The sequence below is a fragment of the Triturus cristatus genome, chromosome 1_1, assembly GCF_964204655.1.
Source record: "Triturus cristatus chromosome 1_1, aTriCri1.1, whole genome shotgun sequence".
NCBI lineage: Eukaryota > Metazoa > Chordata > Amphibia > Caudata > Salamandridae > Triturus > Triturus cristatus.
In genome coordinates, this window is record NC_140579.1 from 845,886,343 (window position 1) to 845,911,523 (window position 25,181).

The following is a 25,181-nucleotide window of genomic DNA, read 5'->3' on the forward strand; positions in this document are numbered from 1 at the left end:
TCTGTACTTTCTAATCCCCCAAAAGGACGTCTCCTTAAAACCAATTTTAGACTTAAGGAAGTTAAATCTGTACATACGGTCAGAACACTTCCACATGGTCACGCTTTAACAAGTGCTTCCACTTCTACAGAAAGGCGATTTTATGTCCACACTGGACTTAGAAAAGCGCATTCTTTCATATTCCGGTTCACCCAGCACATAGCAAATATCTGAGATATGTGATAGGAAAACACTATCTGTTCCAAGTACTCCCATTTGGAGTAACAACTGCTCCCAGAGTGTGCACAAAATGTTTAGCAGCAGTAGCAGCACATCTCAGAAGCCAACAGGTTCCTGTCTTCCCATACCTAGAGGACTAGCTCATCAAAGCCAGCGTACACCAACAGTGTTTGCAACACACTCAAACTACATTAGACCTACTCCACCAATTGGGTTTCATGGTCAATGCGCAGAAGTCTCATCTTCAGCCTTCCCAAATGCAGTCCTATCTGGGAGTGTCTCTAAACACTTGCACAGCTCTAGCCTCTCCCAATGCAGCCAGAATTCAAAATATTAGAATACTGCTACTACAGTTTCAGACCAATCAATATTTAGCAGTCAGGACTTTCATGCAACTGTTAGGAATGATGGCATCATGCATTGCAATAGTGCCTCATGCAAGGTTACACATGCATCCTCTACAAGAATGTTTAGCACGTCAGTGAAATCAGTCCCAGGGTCAATTAACAGCTCTAGTGTTGTTAGACTGCCGCACCCATCGCTTGGTGGAACACACAAAACATATCAAAAGAGCGGCCCTTCATTGACTCTGTTCCACAGATCATGCTAACAGCAAATATATCTCTCACAGGTTGGGGTGCCCATCTCCACAATTTGACAATTCAAGGTCTATGGGACGACAAGTACAAGAGTCTTCACATCAACTATCTAGAGCTTCTTGCTGTGTATCGAGAACTGAAAGCTTTTCAGTCTCACCTCATAGGGAATGTTGTCCTAGTCCATACAGACAATACGACAGCTATGTACTATGTACCAAAACAGGGAGGGGCACACTCTCTGCAACTGTCACGCCTATCTCAGACCATTTGGCGTCGGGCAATCTATCACAAAATTCATCTTCTGGCAGAACACCTCTCAGGAGTGAACAATCAAATTGCTGACCAGCTCAGCAGGAGGCAGCAACAAATACATAACTTCAAGAATGGGAATTCCCACAAATAGATGCAGTTTGCCACAGTGGACAACTCAAAATGCCCAAACTTCTCCTCCAGGTTCCCACACCCTCTATCCAGAGGCAATGCCCTATGGATGAATTGGGCAGGGATTTTTGCCTATGCTTTTCCGCCACTCCCTCTCCTTCCGTTTCTGGTTCACAGGCTCAGGCAAACATCTCTCACATTGATTCAAGTGACTCCCACTTGCGCCCGTCAGCCATAGTTCACCACACTCTTGGAACTATCAGTAGTCCCACATCAAAAGCTGCATCTCAATTCTAGCCTTCTCACTCAGAACCATGGAGAAGTCAGACACCCAAACCCCAAGAAGCTCAATCTAGCGATTTGGCTCCTGAAGTCATAGAGTTTGGATACTTCAACTTGCCACTAGAGTGTATGACTATTCTTAAAGAAGCAAGAAAGCCTACCACCAGAGCATGTTATGCAGCAAATGGAAAAGATTTGTTGTATATTGTAACAGCAATATTGATCCACTAGATCCCTCTATCCAAAATGTTATGTTAAAGGCATGTGAGCTGTAGATCACATGCTTGTGCATAGATCGCCATCTTGTGTTGGCCCCGCATGTTTGCACTTTGTTTTTCTTCAAAGAAGTCTTTGTAGTCACGAGGTGGGTGACTCCTCCTTTCGGTGATAGTGCGCATGGTCATCGACTCCATCTTCAGATTGTTTTTTTCCGCCATCGGGTTCGGATTATACTCGCTGCGCTCCGCTTCAACACTGATTCTTCGGTTTCCCTCGGCGCGTAGATAACTCACCCTCGACGATATTGTTTTCGATCGCGTACTCCATTCTTCGCGTATCATGTTTGTTTCAGAAAAACCCCTCTTTCGATCGTAAAGCTCGTGGTCGGCCGTTGGGCCTAACTGCCTCCATCAGACTTGCAGTCGATGGAATGAACTCCCTTTAAATACTGGCCTCGGTGCCACGCGAAATACCCGCGCACTGACTCACACGAAGTGTGCAACCTGTGTTTGTCACCAGAACACAAAGAACAGGATTGGGATGCGTGGCTTTTCGTTCTAAAAAGACGCTGGGTGACTGTCGGGCTCGACGACGCAACATGCAGACACAACTCACAGACTCCGTTCCGGACCTCTTCGGACCTGAATCTGAAGAAGAAGCTGGCGACGCAATCGGGGCAGAGGAAGAGCAAGATCCCATTTCCGTTTCAGGGGAGGGTTCCGACCAAGATGACGACATCCTGCATGGACAGCGTACTGTAAGTACAGTCCCCTCTTCACCCCGACTCCCAAGCCAACCTGTTAAAAAGAAGGCTTCGGACCAACCCGCGCCCTCGGGCCCCGGTCGACACCACACTTCCGACGCCCCTCCTTCTGGCTTGGCACTGAAGCCTACCCAAAAGCCCTCCGGTTCCAAAGAGCCCCATTCTAAGTCGGGCACCGAGCCAAAGCCTTCGGGATCGAAGACCAAGTTATTATTATTAATTCATTCTTGATAGAGCGCATGGCTACCCTTACCCTTGCACTAGTAGCAACCACAAGAATTTTCCAGTCTCACTGCAGTTTCTGGAAGAGCCACATTTTTAAATGCTTCCTGAATGCAAAGTGGTGAGTAGTTGATCCAAGCTGGATCGGAAGTGTATTCCATATAATGGATGCATTGTATGAGAACATACGCCCGCCCAAACGTACTCTCAATATTTTAGGAACCTTCGCTTGGAATAGGTTGGCCGATCTCATGCTTCGGGAGGGCTGGTGAAAGGACATCAAAGAGCGGTTAATTTTTGGACCTGTACCCCAGAGGGTCTTCTGTGCAATGCTAAGGGATTTGAACATTATACTTTCTGAGATGAGTAGCCAATGCAGTGCCTTTAGTGCTGGCTTAGCCAATTGTTTTCTGGGGATGTTGTGTAGCAGCCTAGCTGCGCAGTTCTGCACCACCTGGAGTTTCCTTGTGGCGGCATTCGGGGTGCCCAGGTATAGTGAGTTACAGTAGTCCAACCGGGGCAGCAACAATGCTTGTACCATAGTTCTGCGTGTTGTTTCTGGGAGAAGTGGCAATATTTTCCTCAATTGCCTTAAGATTCCAAAGCATGTAGCCGCTACTTGTACTGCTTAGTGGTCAAGTTTTAGTGACATGTCTAGCCAGATTCCTAAGCTTTTGATCCTATCTTTGGGTTATGGTGCTGAACCCAGACAGTTCTGCCAGTTCACATGTAAAGGGTTGCTCGTAACATTGCCAAGAATCATCAGCTCAGTCTTATCACCGTTAAGCTTAAGGAATATCCGGCTTCGATCACCACTCGCCACCGAAAACCAAATCGGATCCGGAAACACCCACCCCAAAACCATTGGCACCGAAAAATTCGGCTGCGAAACCGACAGTCACCTAAGAAGCATAGTTTCGGTGATCCGCTCGAAAAAAACAAACCCAAAACAGAAGATTCTGGTCATACATCTAAAAACTGGCCATATTACTACCAAAGTGACTTAAAAAAGAGGGGCTACTACTGAAGAGGAATACCATATTCCATTAAAGAAGAGAACTGTTGGTACAAATCCTCCCCCTTCTCCTCCTCCTCCTCTTCCACTTTCTTCTCCACCTTTACCTCAGCCTCTGTCTGTGCCCACTTTCCCTGAGCACTCACCACCATATATACCTGATGATCAGGGTGATGGGGACGGGGATGATGATAATGATGACAATCAATCTGTACCTATAGATAGGTGGGATGACTATAACACAGACTCACCCACAGACAATGACCCTAACCTATACCCTACCAGGCCTTCTCCACCAGATTACAGTGTAGGATATATCGAATTGCTAAGCATGGCTGCTAATTATCATGGGGTCCAGCTGCATAAAGAATCCCTTGAAAAGGATTTCCTCTTTGAAACATTAAACAACACACAAAAAACCACACATATGTTGCCCATGCTTAAAGGAATGACCAGACATGTAGAAGATATATTTAAGCATCCCATCAGGGCACGTATCCTTACCCCCAGGGTGGATAAAAAATGAAAACCTGCACCATCTGATCCAGTCTACATAAAAAGACAATTATCCCTAGACTCATTAGTTGTTTCTAATGTATGAAAAAGGGCAAACTCCCAGACTACTGGAGACGCACCGCCCCCAGATGAAGAGTCAAAGCTCCTTGACGCTTCAGGGAAGAGAATAGCCTCCCAGTCAGCTAACTTCTGGCGTATATCTAATACACAAGCGCTGCTAGCCAGATATGACCGTGCTCATTGGGACGAAATGGAACAACTTATCCAATTCTTACCCCAAGAACATAAATCTAAAGCTCAAGACCTGGTACGTGAGGGGCAACTAATTTCCAACAATCAAATTAGGTGTTCCCTGGATTCAGCTGATACATCAGCCAGAGCGGTGAACACTAGTGTCCTTTTAAGAAGGCACGCCTGGCTACGTATAGCAGGATTCAAACCGGAGGTTCAGACCTCAATATTAAACACACCATTCAATGAAGAACACCTATGTGGGCCGGCGGTTGATTCTTCACTTGACAAGATGAAGAAAGATACGGAAGTGGCTAAATCAATGGGAACCCTTCAGTCTCAAAAAGGCCATGGTTCCTTTCGACGCTCATTTTATCGAGCAGGGTCCAAAACTATGTCCTCGGACACTGCATCCACATAAAAGGGCAATAACCAACCCTCACGTTCCAAGACTTACTTTAGGGGTGGTTATAAAGGAAACAACGGCAAGGACAGAGGTAGAGGTTCCAGCACACGTACCTCTCCCTCTAATACAAAACAGTGACTTGCCCACAGTTCCTCCCGACCACTTAACACCTGTGGGGGGAAGACTGTCACAATTTCTACCCAAGTGGCAGTCCGTAACAACATACAAGTGGGTTCTCCAAATTATCCATTCTGGTTACTGCCTAGAGTTCACCAACACTCCTTCAAACATTCCTCCAAAGTCACAAACTTTCACCGGATCACCTACACCTCCTCAAACAAGAGGTACAATCCCTACTAGTAAAAGGAGCCATAGATCCTGTACCACTACAACATCAAGGGTCGGGTGTGTATTCCTTTTACTTCCTAATTCCCAAAAAGGACGGCTCTCTCAGACCAATATTAGATCTCAGAGAACTAAATTTTTACATACAGTCAAACCATTTCCACATGGTAACAATGCAACAAGTACTACCTCTTTTGCAAAAAGACGACTTTCTGTCTACTCTAGACTTGAAAGACGCCTATTTTCGTATGCCAATCCACCCATCTCACCGCAAATTTCTCAGGTCCGTGGTAGCAGGTCAACATTACCAATTCAAGGTACTCCCATTCGAATTCACCACTGCCCCCAGAGAACCTTCACAAAGTGTCTGGCGGTAGTAGCTGTTCTTGTGAGAAGACAAAGCATCCATGTCTTTCCATAACTGGACGATTGGCTCATCAAAGCTGGCATGTATCAAAAATGCCGCAAACACACTTCCGTAACCATTCAGTTACTTCACCAACTGGGGTTTACAGTCAATGTGTTAAAATCACATCTTCAGCCAGCCAAAACTCAAAACTACCTAGGTGCCACCTTAGATACTCAAAGGGTTCTAGCGTTTCTCCCGACGCAGCCAGAATTCGAAACATTACTTCTCCAGTTCCAAGCCAATTGGTCACTTCCAGCTCGAGTTTTTATGCAGCTGTTGGGAAAGATGGCGTCTTGCATCATGATCGTTCCCCAAGCCAGGCTGCACATGCGTCCACTTCAAGAATGCTTAGCCAGTCAGTGGAACCAGTCACAAGGTCTGTTAACCGATCTAGTGTTGGTAAGCGGTCGTACTCCTCTCTCTCTGCAGTGGTGGAACACACAAAATTTGTCAAAAGGACGACCGTTCATAGACCCGGTTCCACAGCCAGTATTAACAGCGGGCGCGTCCCTAGTGGCTGGGGAGCTCATCTTCAACCACACACAGTGTAAGGTCTGTGGAGCCAACAGCAACACATCAATCATTTAGAGCTAATGGCAATCTTTCTAGCTCTCAAAGCCTTTCAAGACCACCTATCTGCCAAAACTGTCTTGGTTCGAACAGACAACATGACAGCTATGTATTACATACAGAAACAGGGGGGGGACACACTCTCTCCAACTGTCCCGTTTAGCCCAGGATATCTGAAAGTGGGCTATTCACCACAGTATCTATCTCCTAGCGGAACACCTCCCAGGAGTCAACAATCAAATTGCGGATCTCCTCAGCAGAAAGAGGTTTCAAATACACAAATGGGAACTCCACCCTCAAGTTCTCCACCCCTACTTTCAAGCTTGGGGAGTCCCTAACATAGACCTGTTTGCAACACCCCAAAACGCAAAATGCCAAAGCTTCGCATCCGGGTATCCACACCCGTTATCCAAAGGCAATGCGCTATGGATGAACTGGTCAGGGATGTTTGCTTACGCTTTTCCGCCTCTCCCACTCATTCCATTAGTGGTTAGGAAACAACGGCAAACATCTCTTTTTTTCTTTTAATACTTTATTTATCTTTTGTAAACAAATCAATAAAGAGATCTCTTCAATGGTTACATTTGTCATGTGTGTGAAACAAACAGTGCGATGGCAATACTCCTGTGTCCGTTAACAATATATAAACCTGGCTCCAAGCGGCAATTTCCTGTTCTTTGTTACAGCGATCTAGTCTGTCAGATCCCATGTGGCGAAGCAATGTATCACTGACACACAACATGCCCCTCCCCTGCATAAGAGCTATGCCATTCAAACCCTGCAATGCCAAACCCATGCGCCACCCAGAAATCATACCCGAAGCAAGGGGACCTGCCGCACCACAACCTCCCCGAGGCCCGCCCGACCACACAGTCACCACTGCCAATCCTAACCAACCCCTGTGGGCACAATTCCTGAGTCGGAGTGTGTTGGAGAGGCGCCCAGCATATTCGCGATATATGTTCTGTAGGGACCCCAGATATCTTTGGGACGAGCTGTTGCAGAAAGAAGACTGGAGTAAATCTCGCTGTTTATGCTACAGTAAGCCATATCAGTAAGCCATACATTAGTTGCGGGAACCGCCCCACTACTCCAGCGCTTAGCAATTTCTCGCTTTTCTAGTAGAAAGCCCAGCGACGCCAGTCTCCTCACGGACTTGGGAAAGTTAACCGTGTATCCCAGCAACGCCACTTCCGGGGTAGGAACCAGGGTAAGCCCCAGCATTTCCCCCATAATTTTGTGTATCTGCGCCCAATATGGTTGCAATTTAGGACAAGTCCAGGTCATATGGGCAAAATCAGCATGAGGGGAGGCACACTTCCAGCATGTGTGGGGCCTCTTGGGATCAATGGAGTGAAGTTTAGCCGGCGTCATGTAGCTTCTGCGGAAAAACCTATAGTGTAGGAGTTTGTGGCGGCTATTGAGTGATATCTTTTTGGTGACCTTACAGCAAGCGGACCATTGTTCCTCCGTGATGGGCCTACCCAGGTCAGCCTCCCATGCCAAGCGTAGTTTGTCGTCCGTGCAGGGAACCTGCGCAATACATAGCTTGTACAGTTTAGAAATAAGATGTGCCCCTGTGGCTGTGTCGATGAGGAGAGTAAGTGGCTCGAAGGAAGCCGGCTCAAGGGGGAATCCCCTAATTTACGACCTTACTGTGAAATAAAGCCGATTAAGGATAAATCTGTCCATGAAAGTGGCATCACTGAATCGTGCCTCCTCCGACATTGAGAATATGTGCCCGCCCGGGAATAAATCACCAATCTTGGTGATGTCAAACTTCGTCAAAGTGCGTTGCACAAGTTTCTCGCCAGTGACCGGGAGCCATCCCTCATTAGGTAACGGGAGAGAAGCTGAGTATAAAATATGCTGATCCATGTAGAGCAATAGCCTACTCCAAGCCCAGCTCGTGGTAGACACCGTTTGAATATCAACTGGACTTCTAGGTACGCCCTTGGGCAACACCGCGGCCAAGCGGCCCGGGAGCACAAAATCAGCTTCCGGGCGAAGAAATGGAATCCGCGCATCCGGGTGGTACCATGCACAGGCGTGGGCACACTGTGCAATCAAATAATATAGGTACAAATCTGGTATTCCAAGTCTGCCTCTATCGTGCGGAAGCGTGAGTATCTTCCAGCGGACCCGGGCTGCCTCCCTCCCCAGACCAATCTAATCAAATGGGCCCGCAGCGAGGCGAAAACATTTTGGGTGAGGGGGATGGAGATATTATTAAAAAGATATAAAAATTTAGGGAGCCCTATCATTTTTATAATGGCGATTCTGGCCGCCATAGATAGCGGAAGCCGTAGCCATTTGACCACCTGCGATTCAAGCTTTGTAATTGCGCAGCCATAATTAAGACGAATAATCTCTTCTGTAGTCAGATGGATGTGTATGCCCAAATATCTTACAGAGTCCGAGCACCATTCCAGCGGATACTCGCACTGCCAAGGGGAAGTGCCGCTGGTCAGTGGGAAGATTATGGACTTATGCCAATTGATACCCAGCCCGGAATGACGACCAAAGCAAAGTATTTCACGTATCAGAGGAGCCAGGTTCAGTTGACGCTCTCTAACATACAGTATGGTGTCGTCGGCATAGAGTGAGACCAATAGGGGACCTGTCCGGAATTGGAGCCCTCTGTGAAGATGTCGCTCCTGAAAATGTCGGATTAGTGGGTCCATGGGGAGAATGAACAGCAGCGGAGACAGCGGACAGCCCTGACGGGTGCCGCGGGTAAGAGCAAACAGGCGCGATAACGTGCCATTTATGCGGAGCCTCGCCGTGGGGCGACTATATAAGAGCCGCGTGGTGGCAATAAAGCCAGCCGGAATGCCCATTCGCTGCATTATGGATAAGAAGAAAGGCCATTCTAAAGAATCAAAGGCTTTTTCAGTGTCAAGGAGAATTGCCGCCGCGGGTGTGGCAGGGTTTATTCTATGCAGTACAGTAAATAAAGTCCGCAAGTTCAGTGATGTCGAGCGATGGGGTATGAAGCCAGATTGAGCCGGCGCAATAATAAACTCCATCAATTGTGAAAGTCTGTTGGCCACAATTTTGGCGAGAATTTTATAGTCCATATTCAGTAGCGCAAGGGGTCTGTATGACCCACATAACGCCGGGTCTTTATTCGGCTTTGGAAGTAGAACAATGACTGCTTCGCTTAGAGTGGGCGGGAGAGTCTCTCGCTCCAAGGCCTCAGCGTAGACCTCGATAAGTTTGGGTGCCAACAGATCGGAAAATGCCTTGTAAAAGTCGCCCGACAAGCCATCAAGGCCCGGGGCTGAGGAGCTCCGTAGTACTTTAATTGCCCCTCGAACCTCGGTCACTGTTATGGGCTCCGCCATGAATTCCTGCATGCCCTTTTCCAAAAACACTAGCGCGATTTCGGATAAGTAATCCTCCCATGCAGAGGTGTCATCACTCTGTCCGGTCGTATATAATGCCGAAAAGTAGGCTAGAAACTCATCCCTAATCTCGGAGGGCGTCGTGCGAAGCGTTCCGTCCTCACCCCGAACTTCAGTAATGAACGACTTAGTGTACGGCGGTCGTAGAGTCTGCTCTAATGTACGTCCCGGCCGGTCACCCTCGCCATATCTACGGGCAGTTTGGTATTTGCCGAGATATAAGATCTCTCTGTCTGCGGTTTCCCTGTATTCGGAGAGGAGACGCAACCTCCTGGCAAACACGGCGTCCGACGCTGCCCGTCGCGCTTCCGCATCTATCGAGTCTAACTGAGCCTCTAACTGAGTAAGTGTCGTGCGCAACACCTTTAGGACCCCGGCATGCTTAGCTATACAAACCCCCCGAATGTAGGCCTTAAACCCCTCCCATAGCATGGCCCAAGAGTCCACCGAGCCGGTGTTAATCGCGAAATATTCCTCAATCGCCTCAGTGACCTCATGATAGAATAGGTCGTCCAATAGCGCTTTCCCAGGGAATCGCCACTGGCGCTCAAAACCTTCAGGGCACGGCACATCCAGGCAAGGCAGGACCGGCGAGTGGTCAGAATATGTTCTGGGGAGAGTCTTCAACGTCCGAAACCAGGGGGACAGACCTGGGGAGAGCAACCAGTAGTCAATCCTAGTCCAGGTATTGTGTTGGCCAGAAAAATGTGTGTAACTAGTGGTGTCTGGGTTGAGCTTGCGCCAAATGTCAATAAGGGAGAATTGGTGACAGAGGTCTCTGAGAGCGCGCCGCGCCCTGGGCTTAGTGTCAGCGGCCTGCGAGGTACTGTCCAAGCCCACATCCAGCAATAGGTTGAAGTCACCGCCGAGCAGGAGCATAGCGGGCTCCAGGGTTGTAAGTTGCGCGTGTAGCGCGTGAAAAAATTCTGGGGAGTCAGTATTGGGAGCATACACGCACACCAAGATGATCCCGTGTCCCATCATCACCCCTCTCACTATGCAATAGCGTCCCTCTCTATCCCCAATGACCTGATGGCAATGAAACGGGACTCTTTTATGAATCAGCACAGCAGCGCCTCTGGCATAGTTTCTAAAATTGCCAAAGTACCTGTGTGTTCCCCAGGATGCAGCAAAGCGAGCGTTGTTTGTGGAGTGTAAGTGTGTCTCTTGGATAAAGGCGACATCCACCTGATGCCGATTCAGATAATGCATCACCTGCCTGCATTTACGTTGATTATTAAGGCCCCTGACGTTCCAAGATATTAATGACAAGTTTATGGGGCTTTCATTCAGACCTATACGAGCCATCTAAGCATCTGACAAAGCAATCGTAAACAGGAGCCATCAGTACCACCAGATAACATCAAATTCGTCACACACCAATGAATGCTTCTGAGATCAAAACAACCTAACCCAACCCCCCTCCCCCCACCCAGCCGTACCACAAAAACGGGAGGAAATCCCAAAGTAGTAAACAACATAAAAAAAGCTTCAAACAGATGCGCCATATGCAGTCAGGCATTAACAAACGGAGCATCATATCCAACATAACTCCCAGCGGTTTCCACCAAGGGGGGGTGGCAACGACCCGGCATCAGCCCAGCAATACGCAGCAATCTTACATAAATTGTCCTGAGTCCCCAGCCAGCAACAAATGGAATAAGCAAGGGTCATACATAGGCGCCACATCATCCCACCCCAGAGCCCACAAACAGATCCTGGCTGGCCACCGCTCCACTGTGCGGGGGAGACTGACCACCCGCGCCGCCGCGGGGAGGGCTTTTATTCGGCTTGTATGCACGACAAAAGTCCTGCACCTCCATAGGATTGTCAAAGAGCCGCACCCGGCCATCAATCTCCACCCGCAACCGCGCCGGGTAGAGCATGCCGTACTTTAGGCCGAGATTTCGGAGTGCAGCCTTCGCCCCCGCGTATTTCCACCGGGCCTCCTGAACCACAGCGGTGAAGTCCAGGTAGAGAGCAAGTTTTGAGCCTTGCCAATGAATATCTCCCTTCTCTCTAGCGAGTCGTAAAGCAGTGTCCCGGTCTCGAAAGTTCATGATGCGGGCTATCAGCGGGCGAGGCGGGAGTCCCGGATTAGGACGCTGCCCCCAGGCAGCGATGTGCCCTCTCCACCACAAAGCCCGACGTGAAAGAATCCCTCCCAAAGATGTCGGCCAACAGTTTTTCCACAAATACATCCAGCCGGCCCGTCGCTGTGGACTCCGGAACCCCAATAATACGCACATTATTGCGGCGACTTCACGATTCTACGTCCTCGTTCTTAATGGCCGCGTCTTTTAATATGCGCTCCATTCTGTCTAATCGCTTGGCTGTCTATGCAGTGCCGTCCTCGATGGCTGAAATCCTGTCCTCCGCCCCGTCCAAGCGACGATCATGGGCCTGTATCTTGGCACCCATGGCTTCCAGCGTTTTATCCAAGGAGTCAAAGCGACTGTCTATGGACCGAAACCCAGCCCTCATCTCCTGCAGCCAGTCGGGTGACGGGGCACGGGCCGCTGACCCACCAACCGTGCTTTCGTTCTGCACCGCCATGTCAGGGGCCCTCTCCGACGATTGTTCAGCAAACTTTTCAAATGGCAGCGTTTTCTGTTTCGGGTCCCTGCGACCCATGCCTCAGCAGGTACGACTGGACGCCAACCAGCCCTCTCAGGAACCCAGTGATGGCCGCGTGTCAGAGTGGCGCCAGCTCAACCAGGCAGTTCAGGCCATAGAACGCTGTACGGGCCTCCAGGCGGCACTGCCCAAGGACGAGCGTCACAGCAGCGCGAAGGCCAGGCCGCCCAGCAACCACTACTCTGGTCCGGACCAAGGATTCTCTGCGCAGCTCTTCAGGACTCCCTCAGGACGAGGGATCAGAAACCCATGCCGGCCCCAGCAGCGCAGAACACAGGAGTCAGGCCGTAAGGGTGGAAGGCCCAGGCGCCTGGTCAAACAGGCAGGACAGCCCAGCACTCAGAGCACACGCCACTAACAGAGACGGCCCAATGAAGGGGGCAGGAGTGACCCAAGCGCCCGGCACAGAACGGTAAGCCTCCCCGTCCCCCACCACCACAAACCAGCCGCCGCCCGCCCCCTCCGACCTCACCCGCTTCATTCAGCGAGAGACTCGGGGAAGCAAGGCGAGCGGAGCCGCCAAGCGGCGCCGGGCAGCCGCCGACCACTCGACCAGCCCCGCACGAGCAGCAGTGGGGGGGCGAGGCAGACCCCGTCCAGCCCGCTCCCAGGCGTCCAAACCCCCCCCTCAGCCTCCCCGCGGTACCTGCGTCCGTGCCGGCATCCGCCACTCCCACGACCTTTCCGAATCGCCGACTCAAGCCGCCATTTTGTCTCCGCCTTCCTTCCGAGCCAGCCGCCTTCGGGACTGCCGCTGATGGTTCCGCGGGCCAACCGGAGTCAAATTTTCAGCCTGGGGACTGGGGGGTGAAGCGGCATCGCCCGCTGTCCGTTACTCCTATCAGAGGGCCGGGGACATCCGTGATTTTGCTGGGCCGGCGGCGGAGCTTCAGCACCGCGCAGCCATCACAGCCCGCGGCTTGGCCACGCCCCCACTCCGGCAAACATCTCTCACACTAATCCTAGTAGCTCCAACATGGGCACGTCAACCCTGGTTCACAACCCTGTTGGAACTCTCTCTGGTATGACATCAAAAATTACATTTAACTTCCAGTCTCCTCACACAGAGCCATGGAGAAATCAAACCCCCAGATCCCAAACAACTGAACCTCGTGATCTGGCTCCTGAAGTCATAGAGTTTGGTTATCTGAACCCTCTGTATGAACATTATTAAGGAGGCTAGAAGGCCTACGCAACCAAATGGAAACAATTTGTTATCTATTGCAATAACAATAACATCAACCCCCTTGATGCTTCGATACAGAACATTATCTGCTACCTGTTAATTTGCAACAGTCATTGTTTCATATTCATCCATCAGACTGCATCTCGCTGCAATCGCAGCCTATCTTCAAAATCGACAACATTTATCCCTCTTTAGAGTGCCTGTAATTGAAGCATTTATGGAATGACTAAAAAGAGTTATACCACCAAGAATTCCACCAGCCCCAGTCTGGAATCTTAATATAGTCATCACACAATTAATGGGCCCACCATTTGAACCCATGCACAAATGTGAACTACAATTCCTTACTTGGAAAACACCTTTCCCCATTGCAATCACTTCATTAAGGAGAGTGGGTGAACTTCAGGCCCCAACCATTGAAGAACCTTTTTTCAAGCTACACAAAGATAAAGTGGTCCTTCGTACCAATCCCAAATTCCTACATAAGGTAGTATCTGCTTTTCACATAAATCAGTCGGTTGAGTTACCTGTTTTTTTCCCTCAACCTGACTGTTGAAGAACGAGCTCTGCACATATTGGATGTTAGGAGAGCACTGTTGTATTACACTTAAAGAACGAAATCGTTGCGTAAGACCAAACAACTCTTTGTCGCTTTTGCACCACCTCACAAGGGCAATCCCATATCCAAGTCAGGTATTGCTAGGTGGATTGTTAAATGCATTCGAATTTGCTATGCAAAAGGACTCTGACGATACCGCCTAAAGCACATTCCACTCGTAAGCTAGTGGCTACTATGGCTTTCTTAAGGAACATCCCTATTACTGACATCTGCAAAGCTGCAACATGGTCTACACCACACACTTTCACCAATCATTACTGTGTTGATGTGTTAGCCAGACAACAAGCGAATGTAGGCCAAGCAGTACTTGGAGCGCTGTTTCAGACAACTCCATCAGCTACAGGATAGCCACCGCTTAGGGGAAACTGCTGTATAGCCTATGCACAAGCATGTGATCTTCAGCTCACGTGCCTCGAACGGAAAATGCTACTTACCCAGTATGCATCTGTTCTTGGCGTGTAGAGATGTAGAATCTCATGCCCCCACTTACCTCCCTGGGTACCTGTAGGTGCTGTAGTTCTTCTGTTATTCATCATACATACACATGGCCATCTCTATTCTTTACTACTACTCCATTCTCTCACCCTCTGCAAGAAAACAATCTGAAGATAGAGTCGATGACCATATGCACTATCACCGAAAGGAGGAGTCACCTAGCTCGTGACTACGAAGCCTTCTTTGAAGAAAAACAAAGTGCAAACATCCGGGCACAACACTAGATGGCGATCTATGCACAAGCATGAGATTCTACAGCTCTACATGCCAAGAACAGATGCATACTGGGTAAGTAGTATTTTCCTTCAGCGTGCTGGTCTAGCCTACACTTCCATTCGATTGCATCTTGTGGCAGTAGCCGCATATTTGCAAAACAGACAACATCTATCTTTGTTAAAGTTTCTAGTAATTAAAGCATTTATGGAGGGCCTTAAAAGGGTAATACCACCCAAGGTACCTCCTGCACGAAACTGGAATCTGAACTTTGTGCTTACAAAACTCATGAGTCCACCCTTTGAGCCATTACACAACTGTCAGTTACAGTTTCTCTCATGAAAAGTTACCTCCCTTATTGGTATCACTTCATTGAGGAGAGTTGGTGAGCTACAAGCATTAACCTTCGCAGAACCCTTCTTACAGCTTCATAAAGATAGAGTAGTTCTTCGCACCCATCCAAAATTCCTTCCCAAGGTGGTCTCTGCTTTTCAAATCAACCAATCAATTTTGTTACCTGTGTTCTTCCCTCAGCATGATTTCGTAGCAGAAAGAGCTCTTCACACACTTGATGTCAGAAGAGCTTGATTGTACTATATTGAAAGAACAAAAAAAATGTGTAAAACAAAACAACTGTTTGTTGCGTTTGCTACACCTCACAAAGGCAATCCTATCTCTAAATCTGGTATTTCAAGATGGATTGTTAAATGCATTCGAACTCGCTATGCTCAAGCTAAAAGAGCTTTATCTGTACCTCCTAGAGCACATTCTACTCGTAAAATAGGAGCGTCTATGGCCTTCTTAGGTAACATCCCTATAGCTGACATTTGTAAGGCAGCAACATGGTCCACACAACACGCATTTCCCAAACACTATTGTGTGGGTGTGTTAGCACGTCAACAAGCCAATGTAGCAAGCAGTGCTAAAGACACTTTCTCAAACAACTGCAACATCTACCAGTTAGCCACGGATTGGGAGAATGCTGCTGTGTAGTCTATGCAAAGCATGTGTAACTACAGCACACATGCCTCAAACGGATTATTACTTACCCAGTAAGCCTCTTTTCTTGGCATGTAGAGCTGTAGATTCACATGCGCCCTCCAACCTACCCAGGCACCTGTAGTTGCAGCTTTCATTATTTACATTACATATGCATGGACATCTCTGTACTACACTCCCTTCATTCCTTTTGCGGGAAAACAATTGAACAGAGGAGCTGATGCCCATGCGTACTATCCCTGAAAGGAGGAGTCACCTTACCTCGTAACTGGGAAAGATTTCTTTGAAGAAAAACAACTTGCAAACATCCGGACCCAACACTAGATGGCAGGAGTATGCAAAGCATGTGAATCTACAGCTCTACATGCCAAGAACAGATGCTTACTTGGTAAGTAACATAATCCTTTCAATCCTTTCAGGGATCCACAAATAACAGCTAATGGACAGAGATTGTCATCAGTTTATTACAGTTAAGGCTAAACTCCTTATCTAATCACAATATCCTTTCGATTAGATTTTAGATCTTATGAGACAAGTACTTTGAGAAGAAAAAGTTCAAGAAGGTCTCTCAGCATACTATAATTTCACTTTTGATACAAGGAGAGTTATTCGGTGCCCGGTGCCCATTGTATCCACATTGCTATACTTAAAAGGCACAGAAAGTAACTGATTTATTGTAGAGGACAACACTTTCAAGTTTGAGTCTTACTCTGTTGCCTCAGATCAATCCAAAGATTTTCATCTATTTCTCATTCCAGAGGGGACGTACTTGAAAAGAGAAGAGGCTTCCTTAAGAAACCTCTAGGCAACAGACAGCAAACCAACAGCACAGAAAAAAGTTCTGACTCTCAGAGCTAGGATTTCAGTAAACTCACTAAAATCTTACCTTCAGACTAAGACAAATATAGTTGCCCAGGTAACTGCCTTCAGCATAGCCATGGGTAAGGTCACCCCTCTCCTACATCAATAACCGTTATTAATACACAAGCCTACTGCCCATTAGCTTAATACCCTTTATTGCAAATGCATTCCCCACCTACCTCCCATCCCCCTTTTGTACTTTTCTCCCACACTAATCATTTTTTAATCGGCACAGTGATATATAACATGTGTGGGATGGTACCATTGACTTCCTACATAAATAATTTGGTTCATAAATATAATCTTCTGCTGAAAGACCATAAAACTATATGTAGTTCACAGATCTATATGCTTGTGGGTAGAGGTGCACATTCCACAAGCGATCATCTTTTAATTAGCTATACTGTCAACCATTTAGCCCCCAACATCAGGGTCAAACAAACTGCAGTGAGTGACCACAATCAGATAGTGTTATTCATGACTCTTCATGCTGATAGCCTCTAATGGTATATCAAATATCGTTTCAGTCAGGCGGAATGGTGTACATGTCAGATGGTCGAGAGTCGCCCTATGTGCGTATTGTGGATGTTGATAACCTTAAAGGTAAATGAGTTTGATGTTTGTTTAACCTTTGATGTGGATAATAATAGCTTGGTCTCTGCCTTTGAGTTAATCACTGGGGCTCTTAATTCCTTCTTGCTGCGCCCTACTAGGAACGAGTCATCTGATAAACATGGCTGGTATCACATGTGTACACAAGACTCTAAAAGTTTAGAGCTTCCCTTCACCGCGTCCCAAGAGACTTTTCTTTTATTAAGCCTTTAAGGATTACAATGAGGCGTTGGACTCCAGGAGGAAGGAGCTAAGGGAAAAGACCTGATCAGATCTGGTCCAGGCAGCTGAAACTAATGACAACATTCTGTTTTGGAATACTGTAAATGCCCCTTTTTGAAAAGTGATTCTATTCCCAAATTAACATCACACATTTCTCTGCAAGTCTGGGTAGATCACTTTGAAAGGATCTGTGATCCTTTGGGTAATAATGAGTCAAGGCTCACTCTCTTGGCTCTAGAAGAAACAGAAATGAATCCTACTTCTAAGAGTTGTATGCCCCTCAACTCCGTCCTGGATGAGGTTCTTCATGCTTTGAAAGGCTGTGCCAAAGGTAAATCCCCAGGACCAGACGGGGTCACGTTGATGCTTTTATAGGTATGGGTGAGTTATGGGGCCCAATTTTGCCTCGAGTTTTCAAAGCCACAGCAATGGGTTGAGTACCTTCAGTATGGGTTAAATCCATTATTGTCCCCATTTTCAAGAAGGGTGATAGGTCTGACCTGAAATGCTACCGCCCAATTTTCCTCTTGGATTCATCTGCAAAAACCCTGGGCAGGGTCGTCTTGCAGAGACTGGAGGATTGGGCAACCGATAATTACATTTTTTTGGATGTCCAGTGTGGATTCAGGAAGGGACTTCAGACAGTGGATCAATGTGTAAATCTCGAATCCATGATTGGGAAATACACAAAGGCAAAGCCAGGATCCCTCTACTTGTGTTTTGCTGATCTTAGTAGCACCTTTGATTTAGTGGACCACTCAATTCTGTGGCATACTCTGCTCTCAAGTGGGGCTCCTGAAAATATTGTCTGTCTCCTTTCTCAGGTGTATGAGACTCTTTTAGCCAAAGTAGGATACAGCCCCAATGGAGAAGTTTCACCTTCTTGTAGAATTAGGCAAGGCGTGAGACAGGGGTGTGTGTGGGCCCCATTTTATTTTCACTTTTTATGAATGGTGCAGATGATACCCTGCGGTTCTTGCAGGCTGATGCACCAACTGTTGTTGATCCCATGGTTCTCTTTCCTCTATGTGCAGGCAACGTGGTCCTGTTGCCTAGGACTGCTGTCCGGCTGCAGCAGTTAATGAATAACTTTCCTGGATTCCTGGTTTCATAGAATCTTGGAAATTACAGTTCATCACATCCAAGACATTTATAATGTCTTGTGGGAAAACTCCACAGAAGGTTAGATCCTTTTTTTGGGAAGGTACACCCATTGCAAAGGTTAATTCCTTTTGTTTTCTGAAAATTATGTTTTCTAATAACAGTTCTTGGGCCCAACATATACAGAAAGCCTGGCTCAAGATCAACAGTGTGTGTGAGAGTGAGGGTGTGTTTAAGTACTCTCGTAAACTTGGCTGCCTCCCTATTAGGGAATAGGATTACCATCTATAACGCGAGAGAGTTAGCAGCCGCAACTTATGTTGGCGGTATGTGGGATCACACGTCTAGTAAGCCTTTACAGGTCAAGGAAAACGACTTTTCAAGGCGCCTTTTGTGTACTCCCCTTTCAATATTGTCTTCTATTATTCATAAGGGAGTGGGGTTGACTCACCTGGAAGACATGTTGCTACTTCAACCTATTCTACTGTTGCGTACAATATGGGTCATACCCAAGATAGAATTTACAAAGCCAATCATATGAAATTGTTTAACATTAGATTATGTTTTTCATATCCCATGGTTGTCCTTCATCGGTAACACCCTTAAGTTGATGTTTGGTTTTACTGTGCTCCAGGAGCCATCTAGAATTATCATGCTTCAGAAATCTGAGGTGGAAGCAGTTTTATCTGATGTGTGGTCTGAAAAAAGAGCCCTTATTGATGTTAGGAAACCCACGGTTGTTACATATGTCATATGCACTGCCTGAGGGATTCCAAACGTATTTGTCCTTTGTGATATATAAGCAACACCGTTTCGTTTTTACTAGATTGTGATTAGACATTGTATTTCACCTTGTCACTTTCCCCATTATTAATCAATGGCATAGCATGTCTGTTCCATGTCCATGTGATGGAATCTCAAAACAGAGGACTCAACACGTTATGCTTTTTTGCCAATTTTATTTGTATTTTAAGTAAATATTTTCTAAAACACATTTTTATTGCACTTCATATTAGAGGTCACAATGCTGCAATGCATGTTTTGTGCACTATGGAGTCCCCTGCAGTATGTTTTAGTGTTGCCTCTTACATCTGGAAAGCAAATCCTGCTAAGAAAAGCATTTCTTATTAATCATAAAACTGTTTTTTCTGTATAGTAGTGAGCCTTATATGTCTATTTTAATGTTTTATTTTACTTTATGCTGTATTGTACTCGAACAATTGTTTTTTTATGACCTATGCTGATAGCATCGAAATAAAGATTTTGAATTGAATCGGGAAGATATGTTTTTATGAACTGGTGGAAACTCTGCAGCACCATCACAAATTCGATATGGGCAAACTCACATGTTTTAATGAATCACCTGTTCTAATTCAAGCTCATTGTGTGCTGTAAAAGCCTTCTGATATGTTTGTATTTGTGTTAAGGATGTCAGCCAAGAAAGCTTTTCTTTCTGTGACAGTAACAATCAACTCTAACTTTTCTAATCTTTGAGGTATGTCCAGTAATCAACAGAATAACTGGGAAGTCGAGTTTATAAACATGATAAGATTTTGTACCAGTCTTGTTTCCCAACAAGATCCCCTCCCAGATCTTTCAAACTAAAACACAAGCTGGAAGATGTTATCATAAACATGAAGACGTGTTCGTTTCTTGAATTTGGCCTTCAGATTAGAGAGCACTGCCCAAAAGAGAGATTGTCATATAAAAAAGATATTGTTCGCAATACCTGATACAATCTGGAATAGATGTCCTGCTAGTATTATTTATATATATATATATATATATATATTATCTACTGGCGGTCGCCAGTAGATAGTTATAGTTACAACCTAGTTTCCATAGGAAATCTCAAAATTCTATTTTGAATAACTTTGGCGCCGGTTGACCAATCCTCGTGAAATTTTCAAAACTAATGGGGCACTCCGCTCAGCTCCTACCCTGAAAGTCTTGGGGTGATTCGTCAAGCGGGGGCCGAGAAAAAAGGGGGGTCCCAAAACGCGTTTTCCCCATGTTATTTTCCATAGGACCTTTAGACACAGCTACAGCCCGAACGGCTGAACAGAATTACGTGAAATTTGGCAGAGAGGTAGCCATAAGGTCAAGGAAGTGCCTTTTGCAGGTCTGGTGTAAATCTGTTCAGTATTTCCTGAGAAAATAGCATTTAAAAGCATATCAATATCTATACGCGCGCACTGTGCGCGCACCCTGCCGTGCGCCAGCGCAATTCTGATTGGTTGTTAGATGTCGGTAAACATTCGAATCGGTCGAAACCAGGAAGTGTCGGCCGCCATTTTGTCTCTCGCAGTCTGAGGGGGTGAAAAAAAAAGGTGGAGAACGTGAAAAGGGGGCAGAGTGGACAGTTCCTGACCCCCTAGCCTTGGTCAGGGGGTCACAGAAGGACCCCCAAGGGAGAAAAAAACTTTTTTTTTTTTTTAAATCGTGAGGTGCGCGCACCCTGCGCGCACGGCACGCACCCCGAACCGTGCGCGCAGGGTGCGCGCACCTCGCGATTTTTAAAAAAATAAATAAATTCACGGTGCGCGCACGGTGAAAAACCTGAAAAAAAAAATAATAATAAATACATAACTTAGCATTTAAAAACCGTACAAATTCACTGAAAAAACCATAGGTTTCACACACGTTATAGTTACGAATTAGCATTTAAAAAAACCTTGCAAATTCACTTAAAAAACCATAGGTTTCACACATGTTATAGTTAGCTGGACATTTCACTCGTAAAAAACCAATGAAATTCCCCCATTATAGTTACTGCAGGCAACTATAACTCACGCGACCGCAATCCTCTGCTGATGACGTCAGATATTACATCACTGATGACATATGTGTCTTTATGAAAAATAAATATTTGTAATATATGTATAGCTAAAGATTAATGGAAGAAGACATGGGTAAATAAGTGCCTAAATACAGTGATGTAATATCTGACGTCATCAGCAGAGGATTGCGGTCGCGTGAGTTATAGTTGCCTGCAGTAACTATAACGGGGGAATTTCATTGGTTTTTTACGAGTGAAATGTCCAGCTAACTATAACATGTGTGAAACCTATGGTTTTTTAAGTGAATTTGCAAGGTTTTTTAAACGCTAATTCGTAACTATAACGTGTGTGAAACCTATGGTTTTTTTCAGTGAATATATATATATATATATATATCACTTTTTCAGTGACAAATCAACTTACCTGATTAGTTTTTTGTGGACGACCCCCCTCCAGAACATATCTCTAGAAATATCCAAAGAGGCGAAACTAGTTGAGATTTGTTGCAGAATCTGCTAAGGTGAATCCATTGTATTGAAACTATGCCATCCATTGTATTGAAACTAACAGTGTTTTAAATTATAAAGGCTCCTTCGTATCTACCCACTGTAGTCTCAGATAATTCTGCTGTGTGGATAAATCCACTTGACTCCGTGACAACAGTCTAAATTTAGGGCAGATGTAGGAGCATTGAAAGAATGTTCATTTTAATGGATGGAACTTTCTTGTAGAGGTTCAGAGCATGGGAGCACTACATTTGGACATTAATCTATTCTCCTACATTTGCCCAAATTCCAGTATTCATCACGGTCCAAATATAGATTGTTTCTCATTATTTTCCATATGCTGTTCCTATTGGAGCAGGATCATAACTGATTTGCCACATGACAGGTCTCTGTCTAGAGCAACATAGTGGATGAACTGAGAAATTACCAGTGGCAGAGATTAATTCAAATATTCCTTTAATCACTTTGTTGTAGAAGACATCCTAAGTGTGACAGGTATACCCAGGCAAGGGTCCAGTGCTCATTATGCCATAGGACTCAAGCAATACCTTTCTGGCAACGCCCAAGTATGCCGAAACTGGTCTGGGTTTGCTTGTGTTGTCTGGAGGAGACCTTGCCTGTCTGGTTCGACTGAGTTGTTCTTAATGGAGTGTGACTAATAACGATTTGGATATGGCTGGTCTCCTCTCAAGTGACAGTGGGTGAATAATGATGGACGAGAATGTGACCCAAGGAATAATCAGTGGTTGAGTTCAATTCAGGCATTCTCCATAACAGCTTGTAGCATATGCAGAAATAATGGTAGGATAGGATTCTGAGAATAGAAAGCTAAGAGAGGGCTCTTGAGACGCAAACAGATAAAGAAAATTGAGAAAGGCAAGAAGATTGATGACTGGTGAAAGACTGAAGACCTACAGATTGGTGTTTTGTGGAAAAACAGAGGGAAAAAAGTGTCAAGAGTGAGGTAAAGTGAAAAACAGGAATGGAGGGAACTCGAGAAAGAATTGACTATCTGATAGGGGAAAGTAGACTGGCAAATATGATCAAAAAGTAGAGCTATAAAAGATCATTTCAAATAGAAACGAATTGTTAATAGAGGAGAAGGGACTCGCAGGAGAAAGACTGAAAAGCACAGGAGATGAAGCCTAACCAGATGCAAAAGATATTAAAAATCAAGGGGAGATGTGGAACAGAGTTGAGTAGAGGAATTAGCTAGAAAATATAGAGTTTAGTTCATTAGTAGGGGAAATTTCAGTGGGCTCAAAAGAATATTGAAGGCGAAGTGGACAGATTCACATTTACCTGTAAAAGCTAAGATGCCATACCTTCTGCCAGAGGAGTCACTGAAATACAAGTCTTGAGACAGTGTGGTGTCAAGAATCTGCCTAAAGTTCATTGCTAAAAAAGCAACACCCTTCCTGTTAACGAGACAGTATCTTTGCCTAGTATCCTTTCAAATAAAACTCCTGCAGAGAGATTGTTCCACACATTGGATATTTAAGAGTTGTAAGGAATTGCATCAACTAAACTAGAGAATTAAGAAAATCAATTCAATAGTTTAAATCCTAAGGCCTTTTAATAAAGGACAGACTTTACTGATCAACGACCTAGGTAGAGAGATGGTTTATTGCATTAAACGGTGCCATTAGAAAACAAACATTAAAATCACTGCTGTGTACTCTAATTAGTGAATCTATGAAACATCCAGCGTTGGAAAGAGGTATTTATTTGTAGTTACATTTTTTCAGTGTTAGTAGCGTTCATGGCTTAACTTGCAACAATCACTTAACCCATGAGTCAGATAACAAAAAAATATGCTACTGTTATTCATGATACGAAAATCTGGCATGGCCTCCACTTGTCTAAAAAAAAAAAAGACACCGCAAAGAAATTATTTGGATGGACTTGTAATATGGAATCATATTTTAGTGCCTTTTTCTTTTGATTGAGCTTACCAGACAGCACACCCTGTCTTGTCACAAAAGCCCTATAGCGGGCATAACAAGCGCTGAAAGGGGCTTACAGCCTGCCCATTGGTTGGTTTTATTGTCACGCTCGCTTGCTTAATTGCTAGCTTTCATTGTCCCAGTTTGTTCATCTTGTGTTGTTTGTCCCTCCTGTAGAGCATAACTTCCTTACCATCTCTTTGATTGGCTGCTCACTTGAGAGAGTACGTTTTTCAGCTCTCAACCTCGTGTGCTTCTCACCCATCCGCCAAACACCCGTTCACCCAAGTTCCATGTTGCTTTATCCCTCGTTTTGCAACCTCTCTTGTGTGCCTTTCCCTCACATAAACTCCCTTTTTCTCACTCTGTGTTGTTGCTTCTACTCATGTGCTTCTTTTCTCCTTCTGCCCCTCCGTTGCCCCCACTCCCAAGATTGTTTTTCTAAATATTATTTTTTTAATTTATTTTGGTATTGGAGCAGGTAGCAAATTGCTGCCCTCTTCTCCGCCTTAAAGTGATTTTGAGATACTTCTTTTTAATTTGGTTTCGATTTACATGCCCACAAAAAGACTTGGCGCTGTAAAGCCATTATATCTCAAAGGCAAGACCTTTTGGCTTTACCAATGCTTGCTAAAGTTAACAGACGTTTATATAACAGATTTACTCAGCTTGATGACTGGACAGTTCATCAGAGCATATAAATCAATATACTATTGTAACACACAGATGCTGAAAACTCTTAATAGCTAGGTAACTTTTTCAGCTGCTCTGTTAAACATATCACTCAGATTAGACAATGACAACAATTCAAACCCTTCTTCGATGGTGAAGCGAACAACTTTCATTGCATGACTTGTAGAAATATTGCATCTGACTCATGATGGGACTTTTAGGGCTACAATAATGAGCACCTTACCTTATAGTCCTCTGTAGCTTGAGAATAAACATGAGGCTGTTTCTGGATTGGCATTTTTGTGGGCATTCTAGCAGCAATGAAACCAGTACTTGATTTTGTTTTGGTAATTGATTAAATTATGTAGATTTCCAACATGGATCATATAGATTATCACATGTTAAAATAAAACCAGTATTGCTTCTCATGACAGGTAGAAACTAACATGCCTAATTTTGATAGTCTTGCTATGGGTTTTACTGCTGACAAAGTAAGAATCCTGTAGAACAAACTGCCTGGAAACTGGGTGACTAAATACAGATTAACCACCAAACGGGTGCTCGTAGGTGTTAACTTTCTTGCATAAAGCTGATCTCTCCCAACTCACTCTTGCTACTAAGACAACATGGATAGGCTGGCCCACCTTCCCAGAGGTCATAGAAGAGACCAGTGGCACAGCCAGGATAGGATGGTGGCCAACAAGAGTCTGGGATATTCAAAAACAGTCAGATTTCTGAAATATTGTAT

The 25,181-nt window shown here is 45.5% G+C and overlaps 1 protein-coding gene across 6 annotated transcripts in view; it reads left to right on the forward strand.

The window, feature by feature from the left end:
• The window catches only part of DCAF11 (DDB1 and CUL4 associated factor 11), a 370,711-nt gene that overhangs the window by 225,262 nt on the left and 120,268 nt on the right, over positions 1-25,181 (forward strand). The window contains exon 13 of one of the 6 annotated variants that reach the window (XR_014980723.1): positions 17,122-17,197. The exons of the other annotated variants lie outside the window; for them this stretch is intronic. The gene's annotated coding sequence lies outside the window, so the exon portion shown is untranslated. The remainder of the gene's footprint in view (positions 1-17,121; positions 17,198-25,181) is intronic. 6 annotated transcript variants of the gene reach the window in all.